General features: G+C 32.7%; 1 pseudogene; it reads right to left on the reverse strand.

Moving 5' to 3' along the window:
• Window positions 1-19744: 19744 nt before the first annotated feature.
• LOC136999014 (nose resistant to fluoxetine protein 6-like) lies at window positions 19745-24654 on the reverse strand (annotated as a pseudogene).

The raw sequence follows: 24654 nt of genomic DNA on the forward strand, positions 1-24654 counted from the left end.
TGACTGAATATCGTCAAAACTGTAAGAGATATAAAAAAATGTTTTGAATAAAAGTTGCATGGTCTTTTATGAGCTTTATAACCGCGTAACTCAATTTTTAAAAAATTTTATATTTTTGAATTTACTCCTACCCCTTTTTATTATTTTTACGAATTTCAAAATTTTTGTTATAACAAAAGTTGTAGCATTTTTACACTGAATACAATCATATATGTAGTATAAAATAATATATATTTCGACCATTAAGAATACAGGCGGATATAGGATCGGAATTACAGAGTTCTCTCTAACATTCTCGCGTCGTGATGTATCGTTTCATCGCTCGAGGACGACTGACTGTCCTCGCGAAACCGTCGGAATTCGAAGCCAAACAGCACGAGACGAACGCATGTACGAAATACACAAATATTATCGCTGTAACGCTACCTTTGAATATTCGGAGCTGTGTCTTACAATCGTGTCGCTGTATTCAACGTTATTTATTCCACATATATAATTTTATTATGTTTTGGAGTCGCATCTTTCAGAAATGAGCTATCAATGTCGCACTATATGCGTCGCGCTGCGATATATGCATATACATATATGCATAACGCATCGTTTGTGCCGCGCTTGTGTAATCGATAAGACGAATAAAATTAAAAATAAAGATGAGCATGTTATGAAGCATTCGGAAAAATGTTCTGATCAAAGAACAAAATTTACTAAAGTTGTTGCCAAGGCATCTCCTTTATATTATACTTTTATAGTTATACTAGAACAATACAAGCGCGCACTGCGCACGCGCACTTATTATTCTACCATCGACTGAAACAGTAGGTTGTATAGTATAGCTATGCGTAGTTGCCGATACGGATTGTATTGCAGATTCAATCTTTTTTGTTCCTTTATATGCCAATGTACGATCGGCATGAAGTTCTAATTGGAATCCGCTTTGATCACTGTTATAAATATTTTCAACTCCATATTCTATTATTTGATATTTAACGTTCTCAATAAATGTGTTACATTTTTCTTCAAAATCGACGTTAGACATTATAAATGTTTTTCTTATAAATTTTGTTATTTTACGAGATACAGTATTATGTATTATTTTAAATTTTTGTATCCATCGCAATAAAGCTTTGAATCCTGGTACATTTAAATTTTTTGTGCCTGAACAACCCATCGAGCTAAATCAGCGTCGTGAACAATAATTCTCTTTTCAAGAGCTGTATGAAAATTATTTAATGTATTCCAAAATTTGTTTTAATTTTTTGAATCTACTGCCACCTTGATTCACTTGAATTTCCCATCGTCGTAATTGATGTAATGAATATACTTTCCGAAATCTTCGTTTTACTCCTTCTAATGTTCTTGGCCTTGTTGTGCTCTTTTCCAAAATTTGACTGTATTTTTTTTATATTCATACGGAATACATTCATCTGTAATACATATAACTTTAGAATTTGCGTCAAATACCTCATCTTCTTCTTCTTCCTCTCCTAGTTCGAATTGCTCTGCTGTTGGAATATCGTTATTGTTTTTATAATCTAAAGATTCTTTTACTTCCATTTTGTATCTCTCATCGCGCATTTCTTTCAGCATAGATTCTATTTTACGTGCCATTTCTTGTTCTTCAGATGTTATCGGACTTGTTGATAGATTAAGGGCTGAAAAAGTTACGTATACTAACATTATTACGTTAAATGGATTTAATTAAACCATTTTGAAAAATATAACAATTAAATACTTCTCCTTATTTGTGTACAAAAAAATAATACTTACTTTATAGTGAATTTGCTGTTTTTTTTTTATGCTGTTTTATGTATTGTTTTTCCGTAATCACTAACAAGCGCACAACTTTAAAACGTAATATGCACTGACGGGATGTGACAACGCGCTGCGCTATAAATGCGCTCGAAATGCGACTATAAAATAGAGAGGATGCCTTGGCAACAACTTTAGTAAACTTTGTTCTTTGATCAGAACATTTTTCCGTATGTTTCATTACAATTTTTATTTCTAATTTTATTCATCTTATCGATTACACAAGCGCGGCACAAACGATGCGTTATGCATATAGTGCGACATTGACAGCTCATTTCTGAAAGATGCGATTTCGAAACATAATAAAATTATATATGTTTGTATTCAATGTAAAAAATGCTACAACTTTTGTCATAACAAAAATTTTGAAATTCGTAAAAATAATAAGAAAGAGTAGGAGTAAATTAAGAAATATAAAATTTTTTAAAAATTGTGCTACGCGGTTATAAAGCTCATAAAAGATCGTGCAACTTTTATTTGAAACATTTTTTGATATCTCTTACAGTTTTGACGATATTCAGTCAAAACCAAAAAAACCGTTTTAGCTTGTAGGGGTTGTTTCAACCCTAAACATGCGAGAAAGCACATAAAAAATTACGTGTCTCTTATTTTGAGCTATTTTACAACATATTTAAAGCTTGTCAAAATCGGAGGGGGACACTTGAGTCTCTTTCCTTGTTAGTACTCTCTAAATTTTTTAGAGTGAAATCTAACTCCAAACGAGTGGATATTCACTTGAAGCGATAGTAAAAATACTGCCACTCGTAAACAGTAAAACTTCACTTTTCATAAAAGTGTTGTTTAACTCTAACGTAGAGTAATGTATTACTCGTTGCGACGTAAATTCACTCGATCAGAGAATGAAATCTTCTTTCTTGGTAAGGCGTTTGTTTTAACAGTTGAGATTGCACTCTTCATGTGAATGAAATATTCACTCGACACTGCATAGAGTGAAAATATTTGCTCTATAAAATAAAGTACACATAATCACTCTACTTTGTATAGTGAAAAATTCACTTTGCAACAAAAAGAGGAAGAATTAACTTCGTATGAATGAAAAGTCACTCTAACTCGAGCGACACGACCAGTCATTCAATTTTTCGAGTGCGTTATTACTCTAAGAAATTGAGAGAGTAATTCTTATTTTTTTAATAAATGATGTTATTACTTTTTTACGTAATTATACGGATAAAAGATAATGACGCGAGTATAATTGATTATAACTTGACAAATATAATATATTCTTTCAAAAATAATATCTTTTTTCAGCTGGTTGAAGTTTGGAACGTTCCTGGAGCGATTTTTATAAGTTGACCGTTACGGAACTTTCTCCCATCACTGTATAAGATTACCGCTTTTTGATTACCTAACCTTTCTCGGATCGAAAACTCGAATCGAATTCTAGTGTCGTAGATCGGTGAACATTGAGATTAATGCAGGCAGTGAAGTGTGAATTTTGTGCTGTGATTCTCCTTTAAAAAACGGAAAAAGGCGCATAAGCGATAATATAAGGCGTCAGAAACTATTAAACTATTGACAGATAATTATTAAAATCTAAAATTATTATATTATATGCAGGTCATCTTTCTATATACAGGGTGATTCAAAATAACTTGATGTCCTTGCAATGCCATATTCTTGAGCGAATTCTGAGACGATTTTTTCTTTTACAAAATTTTGTCCGAAGCTTAGTTTTCGAGTTATAATTGAAAATAGGTAGCAACTTACGAGTTCGATACAACGGGCAGGCAGGGGCGCGCAATATATAATGAGACTGTCAAGTGTTTACTTGTAACGTCCCGTAAAATTTCTGAAAAATAAAATAATCAATTAGTTGTCAGTAGAGATATATCCTCAATTATTAAATTGCATGACCAAATATAATCTAGTAATTTAAGATTATAATATTTAAGGTGGATGTCCCGGAATAAATAAATTTAATTATCTTTAAATAATAATGCTATCGTGAAACATAAGGTTTCATCAATAGATTATAAACGTTAAATTCTCAATTGCTAATTATCCAGTAAATTCAAAGCTATATAATTTATTCTCGGATCTCTAACCTTACCTTATTCGTTTATTAAAATTTACTTTCCTTGTAATAAATACACTAAGGACAGAAATCTATAAATATATTCATACATTAATAATGAATCTAGTCGCTTTAGAGTCATATTTAAATTATAATACTATGACGGGAGAGTAAAGACTTAGTTATCGACTATGAAACATAAGCCGGTAAAACAGACCTATTGGAATACATTGAGGAAAATTATAAAATTCTAATAACAGATTTCTAGCCTTAATGTATAGGAAGCAATTCGAATCATCGACAAAATCTTACACTGCAACCACCGTTATGTGTTCATATAAATTGTACAACGCAGGCAATTACAATTTACGATCTTCAACAATATTACAATTACTTGAAATTTAATTTTAACGCGCTTAAAAATTAACGCAAAATTAATATTATTGGAGAAAGGTGATTGAACTAATCGGTTTAAACAATAAATATATATATATTCTAAAAAATTATTATGAGATATAAAAATATAAAAATTAATAAATTACAAAATATATAAAATAATAATAAGCTAATATAAAAATAATAAAATTAATATAAAAATAGGAAAATATATAAAATTATAATTATAAAAATTTCATAAAAGGGATAAATATATAAATAGCGAATATATATATATATATATATATATGCAAATAATAAATATATAACTAATATAAAAATATAAAAGTAAATATAAAAAGGAATATATATATATATAACATAAAATTAGAAAATGAAACGTGTTACTATCCTAATTAAATCGCGCACGCGCTCCCAAAAATTTGGCTGTACTGGCCCCTCGATCGGCTCTTCCTCCGGCTCGAGAAATGGCTCATCCGCCGGTTCGGTAAATTGCTCCTCTATTTCCCGAGCTAGGACCCTCAACGATTGCACCATTTGGTGCCCATCTTCTGCATCGATAGGCTCGGTGAACTGCAAAATCACGCGAGCACTGTCCCTCAGATCAATGAAGGTCCCATAGAGAAGGATCCTTCGAGAGTTCCCTTCTCCGACAGACACTACAGAAATTAATTCCATCTGATGTTCCATGGCCTTGATATCTGAAAACAATCAAAAACGAATTAGTAATGCCTCTAGATTGAATTTACCTGAAAATAAAACAAATTATTAAATTTTACAAAAACTCAAAAATTTTAAAATTTAAATTTTTCAAAATTTTTTATTGCCAGAATAATCTCACAACTAAAGCGAACTTTACGGACCGAACTCAAAATAGTTATCTCTAAACGTTTCCGATTTATAGCAAACTCAAAATTTTTAGTACAACTCTATAATTCGAATATTCAAGCTGGATTAAGGTTATTAGTGTTTATAATACATCGCTACGACGTCCCGTTCGCGAGATATCGACATTTTTGAAAAACCACTATGCGTTAAAATAATCTATAAAAAATAACAATAATAATGGTAAAAGTCAAAATTTTCAATAACTTACCGTTTTCTGGAAAACTACAAAAGAAAATTGATATTTCTTGACACTTTTTCTCTGCATGCACGCAAGCAACAAGTGACTTACCTAGCCGCCCTCTGGCAGCGAGGTACAGCTACCTTAAAACCGGTCGACAAGTGTCCGCTAAGAAATAATGTAATTTAATATTTTAACCCTAATAAACCGTATAAATTTGCTGAAATAAATTAATAATTAATTAATTCTAAATTAATAAACTAGTAAAACTTTTAAAATAATTGAATAACAAACGAGAAATAAGCGATTACACTAGTTTAAAATAATACTTGCTCAGACTGTACCTGTGAATGCAAGCACAAGAGCTGAACATTTGAATTATTGAATAAAAGATTTACTAGAACAGTTGGATTAAAAATAATATCTTGTCAATGAACTGTATATTAATTAGTTATTGAAACCAAGAAAGAATGTTTAAATTAATTATTTTAAATTTAAAATAAACACCTTTTTGGTATGAGAATAATAATAAATAATACTTTAATTTTTATAAATAAATTATAGTATGTAAATTCGCGACGCCGATCTGATATATATACGCCGAATCAATCCTGAGCGTCCTACGACGAGTATAAAGAAATATAAAAATAATTTCACTCTTATATGTAAGCCCATCTGAACACTTAAAATGTTGAATAGAAAATTTATTAAAACAATTGAATTAAAAGTAATATTTTGTCGACAAACTATATCAGGACTAGTTATTGAAATTAAGAAAAAATATTTAAATTAATTATTTTAAAAATAAAATAAACACCTTTTTGGTATAAAAATAACAATAAACAATATTTTGATTTTTGTAAAAGGACTATAATATGTAAATTCACGACGCCGATTTAATAGAATCAATCCCGAACGTCCTACGATAAGTATAACGGAATCTAAAATTATTTTCGCACTTATATCTATAAATCCATATTTCACACAAAATCGCGAATAACTCAAAAGTGAATTTAACTACAGACTTCAAACTTTGAGAACCACTTTTAAATACGGGATCACCCAATATTCTTCAATAATATCTTACTAATTAACTCTAATTAAAAACTTGACTAATTAAAGCTGTAGTATAACTTTATAGTACTACCTTAAAAGTGCAACTCTATGAAAGAGCCTGTATGAAGGCCCAATTTGAATTCCCTTCGTCAGAAGACGTAAAATGAAAGTTGCCTACGTGAAAAGATTCGACCTAAGTGCTAACACTTAACCTGTAGCCCTCGAAACAAAATCGCCTTTTTCACATATGCTATATATATCTATACATGTCTCTCTATAGACCCCTTCACAGCTAACTTTAAACGACCAACTGACTTGAAATACTTAACCAACGAGTGAAGGCGAATAAGATAAGAATATTTTTATGAAATTATTAAAAATAATTATTTATTGTTATATATATATATTATAGAGCATAAGATAGGATAAGGAAATTAATATATATTATTACTTAGAACTATATATCTTTTTATTCTTAATTAAGATACACTGTCGATGCTTCCGAATTATTAGTATAAATATAAATTTCTCGCATATAATAAATAATTATTGTACACACTTACAGCTATATATTTTGTAGTGTTGCGCTTTGTTGTATGCGATGAAATTCCGTTAAAATAAGTTAAATATTAACAATTTATAAACAATAATTAATTTTAAGTGCGGAATACGGAATTTTTCCAAGATCAAACTTATATGTCGTTGTGAATCTGAAAATGAGCAATGTTAATATCCAAACAAGATGATGTTAAAGTGTTAATAACTGTTTGTAAATAAGGAAATACGATATAAATTATTTCGTATCGGAACATAAAATAGATCATCGAACACATCGACGTCCGCTAATACGATGACTCATGAACACCTGCAAGATAAAACATCCGAGATGCGACGAAAGAAATTGAAGGTCCAGCGACGTTCTACGAAATCACGCATATAGTTCAACACAGAGAAGGGTTGACTGATGCAACTCGCCGACAAAGGAATATCATCGCCGATCACATATCGAACTGCGAAGAACAAAGATCAACCTTGACACGCGCCTCACGTCTTCTTTAGTCCCGCCTATTTTGCCTATAAAAAGGGTACCCGATGGAAAAGGAAGTAGTATGGAAAAGGCAGCAGTATGGAAAAAATCAGCAGTGCAGCAGTACGAAAGAATCAGCAGTGTCGGGAAGCCATATTCAACGAATAAGAACTTAGAAAAAACTCGAGCAGCACGATCTAAGGACTTAGAATTTTTACGAAGCACTACATAAGAACATAGAATTTCGCGAGCAATGCGAAATAGAACTTAGAAAAATAACGCAAGAAGTGCATAAAGAAGAAATCAAGGAACCATACTCAAGCTGAACATTAAAATTTAATCGACATACTGCCACTACAACTATATCAACCAATCGCTACTTCAAAGTTTAACATAAAATTTATGGAACTCGAAATTATTTATGGGAATTTGGCAAGGAAGAATTATACCATCTACCAGTCAACAACTTACAAGGCCGCTACGGAAATTCGAGAATACAGGGAACTCAACAGAAGACACATCAGAACGGGAACCTCTCCTTTCAGCCGACGGATCATCATCATCAGGAAGCAGCTACGAGTCAGTCAACGACTGATCAACAGGAACATCGTACTCTAAGAAACCGAGCGAACACAGCGGAATCAAAACAAAAATCTCGAGTAAGATCAACGCCACGGAATTGAGAACCAAGTAAGTTACTTTCATAATTGTCTGTTAACCAAGTGATACACTATTTTCTTCCGTTTGACATATTAACGCGCTACTAAATGACAAAGACTATCGACACAATTAGACGCCATAAGAAACGGAAAACTTATAAATTGCAAAGATCTAAGCTCCGCGTAGCAAAGAAACATCGGAAATCGAGTCAACTTTCACAGAAGCAATTAATAGCTTTCGAAGCATTAATTTCAGAATTGATAGATATTCCCATTCAAGCAAACGCATATGACATTTTACGGGACATCGAAGACAGAGATAGGAAAGAACAAATAATTAAATCGGAACATCATAATATTATCAAATCGGAAATAATTATAAATTCTACAACCGAACAGATAACTCTTGAAGATAATATAGCTGAAATAGATTTCTATACTGAACTAAAACTTGATTCTACAACGCCAGCATTTATAAATTACGACGACCTGATCACTTACGTACAACATACAAGTCAGATTAAAATCGATCCATTAGAATCCGAATTACAAGAAGCCCTTCTCACACTGACGACTCCACAATTAATAACTATTGATGATATAATAGAAGAATTACACATCGATAATCAAACGACAGACCGGGTAATTGATGGAAATTACAATACTTTAATCGCGAATAAAGGAAACTCAACTATCAACATACAACCGACGTGTAGTACCTCCGCCGACGCTAGCCCTTATAATTCGATCGCAGGTGTAGCAGGAAAATCATTCACCGACAGTTTACCGACGGATAACGTACCTACAAACAACGATTTTGATACTCTAGCAGCGGACAGGGAAGTGGAATATTATATGAGTAAATTACAACTCTATTAATTTTATTTTGTTTATTGATACAATAACCGTCCCCGTTCTCGCACTCACGGACCGCCTCTACCTTCTTAAGCTCTCGAGTCCCGAGGTATTGCCGGCCCAGCAGGTAGCCTCAAAAATTGAGAGCACCCTTATTCTGCGTGACTGAGGTACACTCAGATAAGAAGAACCTAACGGAGTCCGCCGAGGCACGACATCCGTGTAGGAAGTAACGGTCGAGCATCGAGGTGCATCGCCATCTGCAACATACAAAACAATAGATACATTAAAAATAAAATTGGTGGCAGCGGCATACTATCGCGAGACGTTACATACTGTCGTCTCATGACGCATTGCACCGTCCCTGCCTGTCCGTTGTATCGGACTCGTAAGTAGCAAATTATTTTCAATTATAACTCGAAAACTAAGCTTCGGACAAAATTTTGTAAAAGAAAAAATCGTCTCAGAATTCGCTCAAGAATATGGCATTGCAAGGACATCAGGTTATTTTGAATCACCCTGTATATCATAAATAAGGTTATGTTTGAGAGATGTTGGCTAGTAGAACACCACTACTACAATTTTTATTTATATATTTTATATTAATTTTTGTGCTATATATATATTTATAGCACAATTATATATATACAGGGTGTCTGGCAATAATCGCCCCACCGGTCATATACAGGTAGAGGAGGTCAAATCGAGTAGAAAAGTTCTTTACCATTTTTTAATTTTCATAATAAGTACTGAGTAATTAACGAAAAAAGATCGGCGAATCCGCGCGAGTAAAGCGCGCGCGGTGAGAAGGACGTCCCACTGCTACGCGATCACTAGGACACAAGGATCTAGCGTTACGCGCCGCTCGTATGTTGCCATTGTCATTTGTAGAGCGCTCCTCCCAACGCTTCATCGCGCGCCTAGTGATCGCATAGCAGTGGGATGTCCTTCTCGCTGCGCGCGCTTTACTTGCACGGATTCACCAATCTTTTTTCGTTAATTACTTAGTACATATTACAAAAATCAAAAAATGGTAAAGGACTTTTCTACTCGATTTGACCTCCTCTACCTGTATATGACCGGTGGGGCAATTATTGCCAGACACCCTGTATATATATAATTTCTACAAATAAGTTAGTTTTACGTATGTAATACTACGTATATGTATAGTATAGTGAAAATAGGATTCAACATTATTGTTTTAAATTATATTACAGGAGGAGTTTGCTTATTTACAGTAAAAAAAAGACTATAGATACTAATATTTAAGTCATCATTAATTATTGCGTAAACAAGGTAACATAATACTCTTAACTTATGGCATAAACAAGGTAACATAATACATGCATCTTTAAGAATAACTAGTTCTTTGAAAAATGACAAGAATTATGTATATGTAGGAAATATAAATGTTTGTTTTGTTAATAAATTTAATAAATGTATAATACTTTTCAAGAGTTATGAGGCTTGAAGATTACAGCATTTTGACATAAAATACAAAATATCTTGTAAAACATTTAATTTTCAGGAATCTTACCTTAATACTTTTGTTACGTCCTGATCAGACTTCACGATTCTTTTCTTTTTATTAAATACCAGACCTAGTAAACACGAGACCAACAAAAACTCTTAAAGAATATTATAACGCCAGAGCTGTTTTTCTCACGAGACACCATGAGCTCGAACTTTCTCACAGAGAAAAATAGCAAGGGGGATAGATATTTGAAAATACTTTGGTCGGTCAGCGTGCCTATCGTCGTCAGAAAAATCATAAAAGTCAAAACTCGCGGTAACCGGAGTCCTTAGTCGACTCCAGATGTTTAAAGTAAGAAATAAAAACTGGCACCAGCTAGCCATATATTTGGATTCCGCCTACGGGAACCCTAGTAGATAGGGTTTTACCGAGTGACGATCGGGCAATGACCACAGTCGCACGCCTAGAAGGCATGACACCTGATACGGTGCACGTGTTCAGTAGGTCTGGGAAACCGAGATGCATTAATCGCACTCTCCACGCGACTCCAGGGCCACGCGACAGTCGTAAACTGTCAAATTTATTAGATCAGTGACCCAAGGCCTCGCGAACTCATATACCGATTCTCAACCCTCAATCCGGAAGCCGGGAATCGGGGCAAGCACCTCTATAGACCACCCTTCGTTCCGTCGTACGGTCTAAAGACTACGCCCACCTAGATCTTAAGACACTGCGATGCACCCCACCTATACTAATTAACACCAACCGGGTTACGCCACCTCAAAAACCTACCCCCATCGCATATGGACCCGAAACGACGCTATTCCTTATTCGTTAGGGCCCCTTTCTTCCTACCCCCATTCCAAGTAACTTAATTACCTAAACCTAATCCTATTAGCTAAAAATGACGCCACCCTCCCCCACATTAAAAATCTTCTCACAAGACTAATTCCTATTCGATCCCCGCTTCAAAAACCTAAGATTTTCCAAATGGATCCACCCCAAGAAAAGGGTATAAAAACCCGTGTTTTGGTGACTCCAACGGCAATTATACACAATTAGTCACTCAGTTCATCAGGCGAGTTTGCCAAGTGGTTCGGGCCGCGAAATAAAAAAGTCGATACTTTGTCGCGACCAAGTGGTGCATCTCAACCAGAGGGTCCATCACTCTGACGACACCATCCCGCAGCAGGGTGCCCACGCTTTTACAAAAGATCCGACGCCTACACACCATCCCTCAACGGGGCGCCTGTTCAGAACCACCGAACATATTCAACCCGATCCGAAACTATCCTGCAACGAGTAAGTCAGTTCATTCCTCTTTATTTTATTATTTCTTCTGTCCTCCCTCCGGAAAAATTAAACACTCACACACACACACACACTATTGTAAAGAATACACAAATAAAATTATTAACACATGCGATCAAGAATTAAGTTTTTGTATCCTAATTATAAATTCAATCAAATTAAAATGTTGTCTTTAATAAATTAAACTTTTGTCCTTTTTCATTTAACCACACCCTCCTCGTTCGTCACCCCCTCACACCTTCCCTCTCAAATTGCGCACAAAGGTTCCGCCCCGAGTAATAAAGATTCAATTCCTTGACCCAAAAAGGGAACCACGAGCGGATGACTTGTTGACGGAGTAAAAACGACTCTTCCAGTCGCTGACCCGTCGCAAGTCCTAAACGTGCCGCTCGGCTCGTGCGGTCAGGCCCGTTTACGTCGATCGCCGAGCCCAACGAAAAAAATTCTACATCTATCAGGACGTAACACTTTTATGCATAAAATAATGAGACAAATCAATTGATATAAAGAAAACACATTGTTGCTTTTAAAAAAAAAAATGTAATTTGCAACATGCAGCTGCATATTTTTTTTTTAAAGCAACTATGTGTTTTCTTTATATCAATTGAATTGTCTCATTATTTTATGCATAAAAGTATTAAGGTAAGATTCCCGAAAATTAAATGTTTTACAAGATATTTTGTATTTTATGTCAAAATGCTGTAACTTTCAAGCCTCATAACTCGAAAAGTACTTAATGAAAGATAACTTCATTATATTGTTTTGGAAACGTCTTGACACCAGCTTTAAGAATATGTAGGGGGAAGTCCCCTAATACCGGACGGCGCCTATAACCGGACAGTACATATATCTATAGAACTAAAAACAAAAGACGTTTGTTGCGAGCGTGGCTTGATTCTTTTGTTCGGGAGATGCGCGAGTAATGTGCGTCGTTCGTCAATCTGCTGCCACCGGCTAGTGAGAGCGGTTGTTGTATCCAACAAGCATTTTTTGTGCGTTACAAATAATTTTGTAAGTGATATATCTTTAAATAACGTAGATTTCGCTACTTCGTGGGCACGTAAGATTGTTCATTGGTATGTATACTTATAATAAATTCGACTTACTTTTCAAAGCTGTCACGGATTTATCGACTTTTCGTCTGATTTCGAATGTATTAAAGGTCTCTGTATCCGGACACTAGAAAAGTCCCCTATTACCGGACACTACCATGTCTTGTTTATTGATCATGTACGTTTATTATTTATTACAGACTTCTTTTCTAAACATGAAAGTGAAGAATAAGAATACTGTGCAGAATAAACAAAAAATGAAAATCGCGATGAATAAGGTATTATCGGGTGAATTATCAATTCGGAAAGCTTCCGAAAGATATGCGGTGCCAAAAAGTACACTATTTGACAACATAAAAGTCATAAAACAGGGTGGCGAAGCCTTTATTCCAAAAAAGGATTTAAGAAGACATTTGATGAAATTTATGAAATGACTTTAAAAGAACATGTCGTAAACTTGTCATAGATGCATGCCCCTAACTAAAAAAGAATTTCAAAAGCTTGCATTTGATTTAGCTGAGTCACTAAAAATAGATTACAGATTTAATAAAGAAAAAAAGATGGCCGGGAAACACTTTTATAATACACTTTTTTTATACACTTTTATTTTTTTTTAAATAGTAATCGCCGATAAACTGTCCACAATGCAAAAGAAAAAACAGCATGTGTAATTTGCCTCAAAGATAACGAGGAAGATTGGATCCAGTGCTGTAGCTGCATGGAATGGGCGCACGAAGCATGTGCGGACATTCCTGAAATCAAACAGGAATACATTTGTGATCGATGCACCTTATTTTAATAATATTTTTAGTATTTTTGGATATGTCCGGTTATAGGGGACCTTTTCCAAAACTGTGATTCAAAATGGCTCTAAAAAATATAGGTTAATGTTTATTTCTACTTATTGTTAATCATCGAAACTTTTTATTTTCACATGAGATATGTCAAACTTGATATAAAAATTAAAACATATAGATTTAGTTGTGTTTTGTTTTCATTCAATTGTCAAAAAATCTTAAGTGTCCGGTACCAGGAGACTTCCCCCTAATAGAAAATAGGAGTTTCCATTTAAGATTTCAAAGTTGACCTTCGCGGTGTCTTTCAAGGTCACATGAAGGTCATTTCAGTATAACCATGTAATAGACCATTTGATATACTAAAACTTTTGTATTGAACATTTTCTTCCATAATCATTATTTTCCAAGATATTTGACCGTTACAGAACTTTCTTCCATCACTGTATATACTGGCTTCTCGAACCAAGAACTCGATGACCAAGTTCTAGTATCGTCATATAATAGAAATAAATATTTTCTCTATATATACTTGTACTTTGATCTTAACAAACGAACGGATTAAAATTATATTTGTATGTTATATGTGTGTCTACGCTTGCACACAAAATTAAATTTATTCTCTGTTCAAATTAAGCAAAAAAAATGTCTTACTAAAAAATATTTATGTAAGAAATCTTTTGCTAAATTTGAAGAAACAGCAATTTTAATGTACGTATATTTTTTGTGCTAGAAATATCTTCAGGAAATCCTACGAATAACTATTTATTATCGATCTGTATCATTCGGATCATTTTGATCAAAATGGGATGTCCTGCGGAGATCGTACATAAGATATCCACAGGACATGCTACACGGGATATCCTCAGGTAATCCTACGGATAACGTTTTGCTCTGGATCAAACTGGGACCATTTCGATCAAATTGGGATGTCCTGGGAAGATCTTTGCTATGTGGGACAGGACGCAGATAACTGAGTACGGCACAGGAGGACGAAGAAATACGTATAGTTTTCCATTTCAATGTAAATATTAATATGTCAGTTAAACCTATCTAATAAATAACAGGAGATACGGTAGCATCTCATTTGTCAACTTTTATGATAATAACAATGCCGTGTAGGACGTGTTACAAGGTATCCATTAAATAAATAATGTTGTTAAAAATATTATATATTTAATAATTTACTTATATAAAATAGTAGCAATATAAAATTACGCATTTATTTCTGAATCTTTTAATATATTGTCTCAATATATTATGCAATATAATAATATAATCTTAGCTTGGAATTTAATTTCATAATGATTTATAAAACATTTTGTTATTTTACTGCTAAAACATCATATATTAGTTGTACATATTTTATTACTAAATTTTTTCTTTTTCGCTATTTGAGTTTTTGATAAAGCAGCAAAAATGGAAGTAGATAAAAATGCTTTTTAATTATAAATACCAATTTCAAAAGAATTTAAAGTAATCAGACAGCGCAAATTAAAATCAAACTAAGAAAAATAGAATAAACTTGAAGCTGAATAACGGAACAATTTTATTATTTTACTATGTTACATTATCATTTCTACAGTACACTTGCATGTGGTGCAAGCATAACAAAAGTACATAAACAGTATAATACTTTCTTATAAAAAATTTCCGCGTATTGTAATATTATAAGTCACATCAGAATTTCGACAATCGCTGTTGGTCATCGTAAAAAAAGATGGCCTGTAAACACAAGCTAATAACACTGACTTGAGACAGCCTTGATCACGGAAAGCTTTGTATGTGCGATGATCGTATCGCTATCCATCATAGTTTGCTCCGTGATAATCAAACGTTACATCATCGAAAAGGGGTCTTTGTGTTAAATTTTAAATAGACGAGATTTCGAGAAGTGTCTTCGAGAATATTAAACTTTATGATTGAGTTATTTTGTTTGTTTTACTTCCGTAGTAAACAATGGTACAGCCAGTGACCATCGCCGTATATTTCAGCAAAGTGCTCATCAAACGTTTTGTTTCTCGATCCGGGAATCTCTCGCTCCTTGCATTTTGCAACGTGTGCTCTTCACCGTGCACGTTGGCTATCTTTGGCTATTTTACTGATCGATTGTCTACGCGCTGCGACTTGGAAATTGCATTCCTCCATGCATCACGCAGTTTTGCCATTGTGCAATTACAATAATTTGTTGTGAACTCTACAGAAAATGTTCAATTGGTACTCACTAATCGTGATTTTATTGCGTGACTACTCGTGATTACACTTTTCTGCCAAATTATACCTAATTCATCGCACATACTCCACACTCTTATAATAATGACAATTGTACATGATGTAAATAGAGCTTTTTTGTGTGTGCAGTAAATATGATGATTTATAACGAAATTTTTCCATCAAAAATTTATTTTAGTTTATGAGTGTGTACGTTGAATAATTGTTTCGTCCATCGTGCATTTTACTTGAACAACATTTACTTACAAACATTTTGTAATCCTTTCAGCCGAAGCCTATGCCGGTAGCATTACGTTTCGTGAAATGCAACATTATTTATCACACAACCTAATATTATTCCTATATCAGATTTGTAAGTAATATTTATATAAAGCACAAGTATACTAAATTATGATTTAGCTTATTCTTCGAGAAAGATTACTGTATTGCGTTAGATAATTTCATATCACATTATACTTGAGAGATTGATATTATAAATTGAAAATTAAACTTCGATCAATTAAATAATCTCCGTCTTATTGTTAGCTTACTTTGACCTGAAAATTCAAATTTTAATCAATTTGTAATTTTCAGTTTCTAAAAGATTGTCTGGCTTAAACATTTTTTAGACAAAAAAATTTAAATGAAACAGTTTTAAAAATAATAAAGATGACGAAATGTTTGATTCGTATGTAGTCTAACTTTTCAGCAATTGCAGTAGTATATTGACGCAATATATTACACTTTAGGTGCATATGTAGTTTAATAATACTCCTACATTAATCTTTCTTCTTTTATTTAAAATATTTAAATATAAGTAGAATATATAAATTTAGATTGTATATTATTGTATAACAATAAAACGTCAGAAAAGGAACAAGTTATTCGCTTTATATGAGATGTCCCGAAGAGAATCCAATGAAACCTGTCATAGATTTATTAACTTATTAACGCACTTATTACTTAAGCAAGTCTAAAGTTATGTCAGGAGTATCTCGTGCAATTTATATAATCTGTGAGATAAGCTGGAATTAACATGATTATATAAACAGGGTGTTCATTAAGTCGCGAACCGGTCTAATATCTTTGGAAAAAATAAAAATTTCGAAAATCGCCGAAACACGTCAAACAATTTTCCAAAAAAATCTATTTTTTGCGGGGGGTTGCAACCCCCAACCCCAAGGGAGTGTGGGGGTGCGAGGGCGGAATAAATTCTTAAATGGGAAGGGGGGTCGATGGGGGGCTCGTTTAAAAGGTCTTTTCGAGACAAATTCAAAACACTATGCATAGAGGGCGCTGCAATTATTTTTCGCAAAAATATTTGATTTTTAAGATTTTTAATACCACCGGCATTTGCGTTACTCAATGTACACCACGTGGAGGTTGCTCGGTTGGATTTAGTACAGCGGTTGGTACATATGCCAGTTTATCACTTACAACAAATGCTCAAATTGTCTGCCATCCTCTGCTTGACAATGAGCTAGTCGTAATGGAAATGCCAAAGTAATCGTTAACTACTCGATGAGTTAACATCTTTCATAAAATCAGTCCTTTTCAGGGCTACACGATGTACTAAATCCAACCGAGCAACCTCCACGTGGTGTACATTGGGTAACGCAAATGCCGGTGGTATTAAAAATCTTAAAAATCAAATATTTTTGCGAAAAATGATTGCAGCGCCCTCTATGCATAGTGTTTTGAATTCATCTCGAAAAGACCTTTCAAACGAGCCCCCACTCGACCCCCCTTCCCATTTAAGAATTTATTCCTCCCTTGCGCCCCCCCACACCCCCTTGGGGTTGGAGGTTGCAACCCCCCGCAAAAAATAGATTTTTTTGGAAAATTGTTTGACGTGTTTTGGCGATTTTTGAATATTTTATTTTTTCATAAGATATTAGACCGGTTCGCGACTTAATGAACATCCTGTATATATTCAGACAGCACAACATATCCAAAAGACGTCCAAAAAATATCCCGAAGACGTTTTTGGGACGACAGGACGTCCTCTGGATATCCTTTGGATGTATTTTGGACATGTGTGCTGTCTGGGTATATATTTATATTTATATATATATATATATATATATATATAATATAGGTAAATATATGTTAGAGAAGTTTTTTCAAAAGTTGGTCGTACTTTTTATTTTAGTTTATTTATTAATAGTAACAAAAGTGTATATGTCGTTTAATTAAAGTATCTGTTATTTTTGTCACACTTTTTGTGTCACTTCAGGTTTTCTTTAAATTCCGTGTTTGTAAAATTATTTTCTTTTCCTTCGAACTTTCTCGAAGCTTTTTTCTATTCTCAACCAATCAAAATTTGCCAGGCACTGTCCAGTGGCCAGTGTCCCCTTTTTTACTTAATTTCGCTACGTTCCTAATCGTTCCTAATTAGGCTACTTTACCACCTTTACCGACTATTGGCAATTCGTCTCCTAATTTTCTTACACTATTTTAGAAGTATTGCACCTTGTGAATGTACTAGCAAGTGTTTTTCTACCTTCATTTCAAATCAGGTTTGGCAACACGGCATATAGAGTTGGAGTATATGATGTAGATCAAATAAACAGAAAAATAACGCTTATTTTCTATTAGAATAAGATGTACATAAAAAATGTTTTTATTACTATGAGAATCATCCTGGCAACTTTGATACAAACGTTTGAATTCAAAGTAAGTAAAAATATCAAAATAGATAAAATAAAGAAGTAAATGTGGATACGGCAATAAATACAAATAAATAAAAGCTTTAAAAATTAAAATTAAGAAAAGAAATTTTTATTAGAGCTAACGCAAAAATGCACAGATAGACACGTAATTGATATTATATAAAAATTTGCAATAATAGATGAAATAGATTAAAGTACAACAATAAATATACAACATAAATCTGCCGTAAATATAATACATATAACATAATAAATAATATAACATTTTATATAATCTTATATATTACATAATAATATAATATTATATAATCTTATATGTTATATAATGCAATTACAAAATAATCAAAATAACCGTTGGTACGTGTTCGGCGGGGGTATAACGTTCCCGCCGTAGCGAATAATTACGCGAAAGTTGTTGCGAAGGCGACGGCGATATCGTAACAAATGCCGTCGTACGAAAGCAACGGTCTAATCATTAAATTATTAAGAGATAATTTATTCATGCGAGCAAGATCAAGCGACTCACCGTGTGCCGGAGCGACTTCCTGATTCGTGAACGGCCCGTCAATCGGTGGAGCCCAGGCCCATGATCTAGTCAATCCACAGATCGTAGCAGCATGCAATTATGCTAGGCGTGCAAGGTGCAAAGACATGCGAGGTGCTTCTATTTTTCCCAATGCTTTTGCGTTATGTCATTAGGCAACGACGGACGTCCGACTGTAGACGGCGAGATCGCTCCGCAAAATGAATATGTTTGCCTGTCTCGAGCGACTGACAGTGTGTCTCGTACTAGCGCCTGTATCTTACTGGAAAACAAGTGCGCGGCAGTAGTATGTTCCCCCAAAATGATTTTGGAGATATCCTCGCTGATTGACGGAGGGCAGCACGTCACGGTGAGCCGCGAATGTAAAAGTGCGTTACCAGATCGCCGTCAACCAACGAGATTATTAACAAAAGTAATTTAATTAATAAGCAACTTTAAACAATTGAATATAAGCAACAAAATGCAACAGAAATAACTCGACGATATACTATACCATTCTTAAATGCTAAATTCTATTTACAAAATGAGCGAATATTAGCGAGCGCCAAACAGTACGTATAGACAGATTATTTTGTAATTGCATTATATAAACAGTATACTTAAAATAATATTAATTATAATAAGCGAGTTGATAAAACTGCTCAAATATTCCTTCATGTTCATAAAAAGAATTTCAATTTGAGTTAAATTTTAAATTTCGGGCTAATAAGATTTATTGTATGCTGAGGATATATATAGTCACACAAGTTATAAATGAGCAAGTTGTTCTTTTGTAAACACTGAGGAATTTAAGCATTATAGCACAAATAATTAGTTAGCCTACTTTATTATTAATTATTAAATTCATATTTGCTTCTCTGCATATCTTATTGGGATAATCATAGGTGCAATACTTCACGACCATAAACAAATAAAATGGCAAGTGCCGAAGGTGCGTAACTCATATTATTTTATATTTACAATTCACATCGCATTTTATAGCTACGATCATTTTACAATTTTGGTTGCATGTGTTAATTCTACCATTGCCTGTGACTGTGTACATCGCATTTCAATTATGGTCGTACAAATTCTTCATACCGTATGGCGACACATCAATTTTGGAAGACGCGCTTTACGCATTTTTTTACAGATTATTACCTTCATTGTGCCTCTCTCTTACAATAATTCTACTATCCGTCGGCAGTCATATAAGTATATTATGATTTAATTTAGTAACTAATTATATTTTGCAAATTAAAACTCTATTGTTGCAATCACGACAATTAAATTAGTTTGAGAAATTATAGTATATATTTGTTGAGTATTCAATTTTAAGGCAATCTATATACAATGTTTTTAAATGCAAATGTATGTACATATTTAATGATCAAAATGTATCAGCATTAATTCATATGCACAGAATATTAAACGTAGGGTGCTGTATTTATCTTAAGATAATTTTAAGATTGAATACTCAACAAATATATACTATAATTTCTCAAACTAATTTAATTGTCGTGATTGCAACAATAGAGTTTAAATTTGCAAAATATAATTAGTTACTAAATTAAATCATAATATACCTATATGACTGCCGACGGATAGTAGAATTATTGTAAGAGAGAGGCACAGTGATGGTAATAATCTGTAAAAAAATGCGTAAAGCGCGTCTTCCAAAATTGATGTGTCGCCATACGGTATGAACGGCACTGGTGTGATACAAAAGATTGGCGATACATTATACAAGTATGTTGCAATAAATGGTATAATACTGCCGACGATTGTGAGCGTTCCGAGAAAAAGATATCCAATTTTGCGTGGCATACGCCAAAACATGTAGATCACAAATTGACTCAAAATGAACAAATAAAAATCGACAGACAAATGCCACGTATGGTACATACATTGAAACAAAAATCAGAAGAAATAGAAATGTAACGCTAACAAACAATGTATGTGTGTTCGATTGGTAAAAAGTAATTTAATAGTAATTTATCTTCCAAATCAATTTTAAATCTTGTGTAAATGTTTAATGTTGTGCAATAATTATTCAAGCTATGAGTTTTCTGTCACTATTGAAAATCACCGACGATTCGCCAGACTTACGTTTATCACTTAAATAAAAACTGCCAAAACAAAATTCCTTAAATCAAAATTGGTAACTTTGAAAACAAAATTACTTTTCTACCAATCCAATATATTAATAAATTTAAATGTATGTTTCTTACCAATTCTAATGGTTTTACATAATTATGGATGTATAATAGATTTGCCCACCAATTAGCGGCACATTTTGCAGCTTCTTTTTCAACTTCTCGTTTCCAAAAAAAGGTTCCGAATTAAGAAGCGGAAAGATCCAAACGAAAAAGAACAGAATTATAGCGTAGGGTGGAGTTAATCTGCCAATTTATAAATCGAGATATATTTTTACCATTGTACTTTTGTAGATACGTTTCACAATTAGCTTTTGGGTATTAAGATTATAATACATTTGCATATTTGTGGAGATTTCAATTTTAGATTAAAAAGTAGTCAAAATAATTGTGTAGTTTTTTTTGTGTTTACCTTAAATATCTGGATAAAATATTATTGATAAAATTGAATCGCTTCTTTTGATCTAAAGTCCTTGATAAACTATGCGCGAGTAACAGACCGGCTAGTATAAAGAATATATCTGTTATAATACTTTCATTCATATAAAGCATAGATATCGGTCCAGAGAATTTCTACAAAAAATATTATTAAATTTGTAGATTAAACTTCAATCATAAATAAGGATGTGTTTCAAAAATTAAACAAGCACGTTTTTGAAAATATTTAAAGACTAAGAAATTGAAGACGATTAAAATAAGAGTTAAATGCATGAGATATTATTATATAATTAATCTTTATATTATTTCACAGAATATAACATTGATTTTATATTATAAACTATAATATGAAATGCTATATAGTTGCTTAAATTGTTTTCATAAAAAAATTATTAATGATATACATTTATCATATTATTTCTATTATATTTAAACAAAATTGCAATATTTACCTTTACATAATATTCCAAATTAATTGTTGGAGTGAATAAGTAGCGTATTGCGTAATGTAGATACAATACAAACATCGATGAGGCGAATCGTATAATGTACAAGCTCTTTAATTCCGGATGCGAGTTATCTATCTGGAAAATACTCTTAAAATTTTTTCGAGCTGAGAAATGAAGTATCACATTTTGGAATGTTGATATGTGCTCTTTCTCGTTAATGACTTTAACATTATACCAAGTACTGCTGATTATAAAACTCAGCCAACCCAATAGTATGGTGCTAGAAAAGATTATTGAAATATTATTAATATTATTTCGAATTATTTTTATATAATTTATCAACATTAAATTTGCGCATTCAGAATATTTTTATTCAATTTCATAAAAACTAAAGCTTAGATTTTTTTGAAAAGTTATAATTAATATAAATATATTTTTTTAATGTTATAAATACGTAATAATTGCTTCTTCAATAATAATCACCAGTATATTTTTGCAGCAGCAGTAAATCTTGGCCCTTCTTCAATCGTTTGACAAAATCTTGATTGGACAGCGATATAAATTTTAATATAGTTATATGTATTGATTTGTTGAGATTTTTTAAAGCCATTTCTACGTCTTTTGCCTTGCAGCTGGATGGTACGCACAGAGCTAATTGTAAGTGATATCGACGAATACGGAAAAAATTTCCTTTTTCCTATGCGCATAAAAAAACATTACCATAAAAAACCAAGTAAATTTAATGTGGCACACTTTTCTTGAGTAAAAGAGAAGACTTAAAAAATAATTTGCGTATACCAGTCTCTCGATTTATGCTGCATTTTTTATACGCGATTATTAATCAGTCACTTGATGCAATATATTTTATACACAGTTTTTTGCGATAAATTTATGCAATTAAAAATGTTATTTTTTTATTGTATCTATTCTTAAAAAAAACATGTAAATTTTCATTACTTTTCTGTGATGCTGACTGATCATCTCAATGCGCGCTGCGCATTTATTGTTTTAGAATCCAGCAGTGACATTGACAAAGAGTAAAATTAAAATTTGTTTTTCTGTACTTTTATTATACTTTTATTCTAATATTAATAAAATAAATATAAATCAAGGGACAGGTGTATTTATGATATTATACCTGTATCGCTTCCCAAACAGATTCGTTCGGATCAAAGTCGAACATGACTAATTTCTTGGAATTCATTAATGTATATTTTTTTTCATACAGAAGATCGACTAAACAGTATTTCCCAGTGATTTTGCCGGCCAATGTATCTTTTCTTCTAATGTCAACTTGCAAATTGTAACATTCGTCAAAGTTACCCAAATGTCTTGTATGATCGTACAATATGCCACTCGGATACTTTGATGAAGCGTCATACACTAAAGCAATTTTATACGATATAATGTAATAATTAAATCTTGGATAAAATTCCCATTTTAGATTTTAGAATATTGATCGTTAATAATTATTGCAAAGATTCAAATATTAAATATGCTAAATTAAATATACAAGTCTGAATAAAATAGTCAAAATCTTAATAAAAAAATGGAAATATAATAAACTGCCACAAGAGAGACACTTCTATGGATATCTTTGTGAATTAAACAATTTTTTTTATTTTTAACAGTGATATTTTTTAATAAAATTCTAAGTAGATAATAAAATTCTAGTATTCTAGTTTTTTTTTATTCTTAAATTGCTTTTATTAATTAAATATTTCATTAAAAAAGTTTATCCTGGACGTATTTGTACTCTTTTTAATTTAATAAATATCAATTTTTGATGTACTTACTTTGCACAGCCCATAGTGTACCACGTTGTAATTCGTTTAAAAATCGTAGCGCATCTTCTTTACATTGTTCATGTGGCAAGTATTCCGATTGAGCGAAGATTATAGGTAACAGCGGTGAATTTATAAAATTGATTGATTTCATATGCCATTTATGATATTTGGCATTTTTTGTGATTTTGATCTAATTCGTTTGGTTGGAACAAATTTTCGTATTAGACGTTGTTCGTATTAGACATTGTTTCGATGTGACATAACTCTGTTCAGCCAAATTGCACGATATCGTCGATAACAATAATACGCCAATGTAAACGATCGTGTGTTTAAGCATCTCTATTCAATATTCCGCACAGAACTAGCAAAGTTTTGTTTCCGTGATCCTTTTATATGTATCCTTATTGCCCCGATGCGCCGCGTTTAAAGCAACTGTGACTTGTAGAGAATTTTTTATAAACGACCCATCGACGTATAATTAATACCGAAATACCGTTATGACACCCTGTTAATTTGATAAATCAAGACCCAAGCTTGCATAAACTATCGGTCCAGACTTGGTCCAGGCTTGGCACCGATACTGCCGATGCTCGGCTGAAGCTTGGCTCCAGTATTGGGCCAGCTTCGGGATGATAACATCGTGCCAATGGTTTGCCAATGGTTTGCCAAGGATTGGCTGTCAAGTATGGTCCAATACTCGCCCAATCCTGGGAAACAATTGGCCCGAATTTGATGCCAATTATTAGCATTAAGCTAATAATTTATCGATTTAAGCTTTAATCTTAATTATAGCTTGAATTTTTATCGATTATTGAGTCATTAAAATCAGTTAGAATAAAATAAAATTGAACTTACATATTTTAAATCTTTTATTTTGTAGTTTT

The sequence above is a fragment of the Linepithema humile genome, chromosome 3 (assembly GCF_040581485.1).
Source record: "Linepithema humile isolate Giens D197 chromosome 3, Lhum_UNIL_v1.0, whole genome shotgun sequence".
NCBI lineage: Eukaryota > Metazoa > Arthropoda > Insecta > Hymenoptera > Formicidae > Linepithema > Linepithema humile.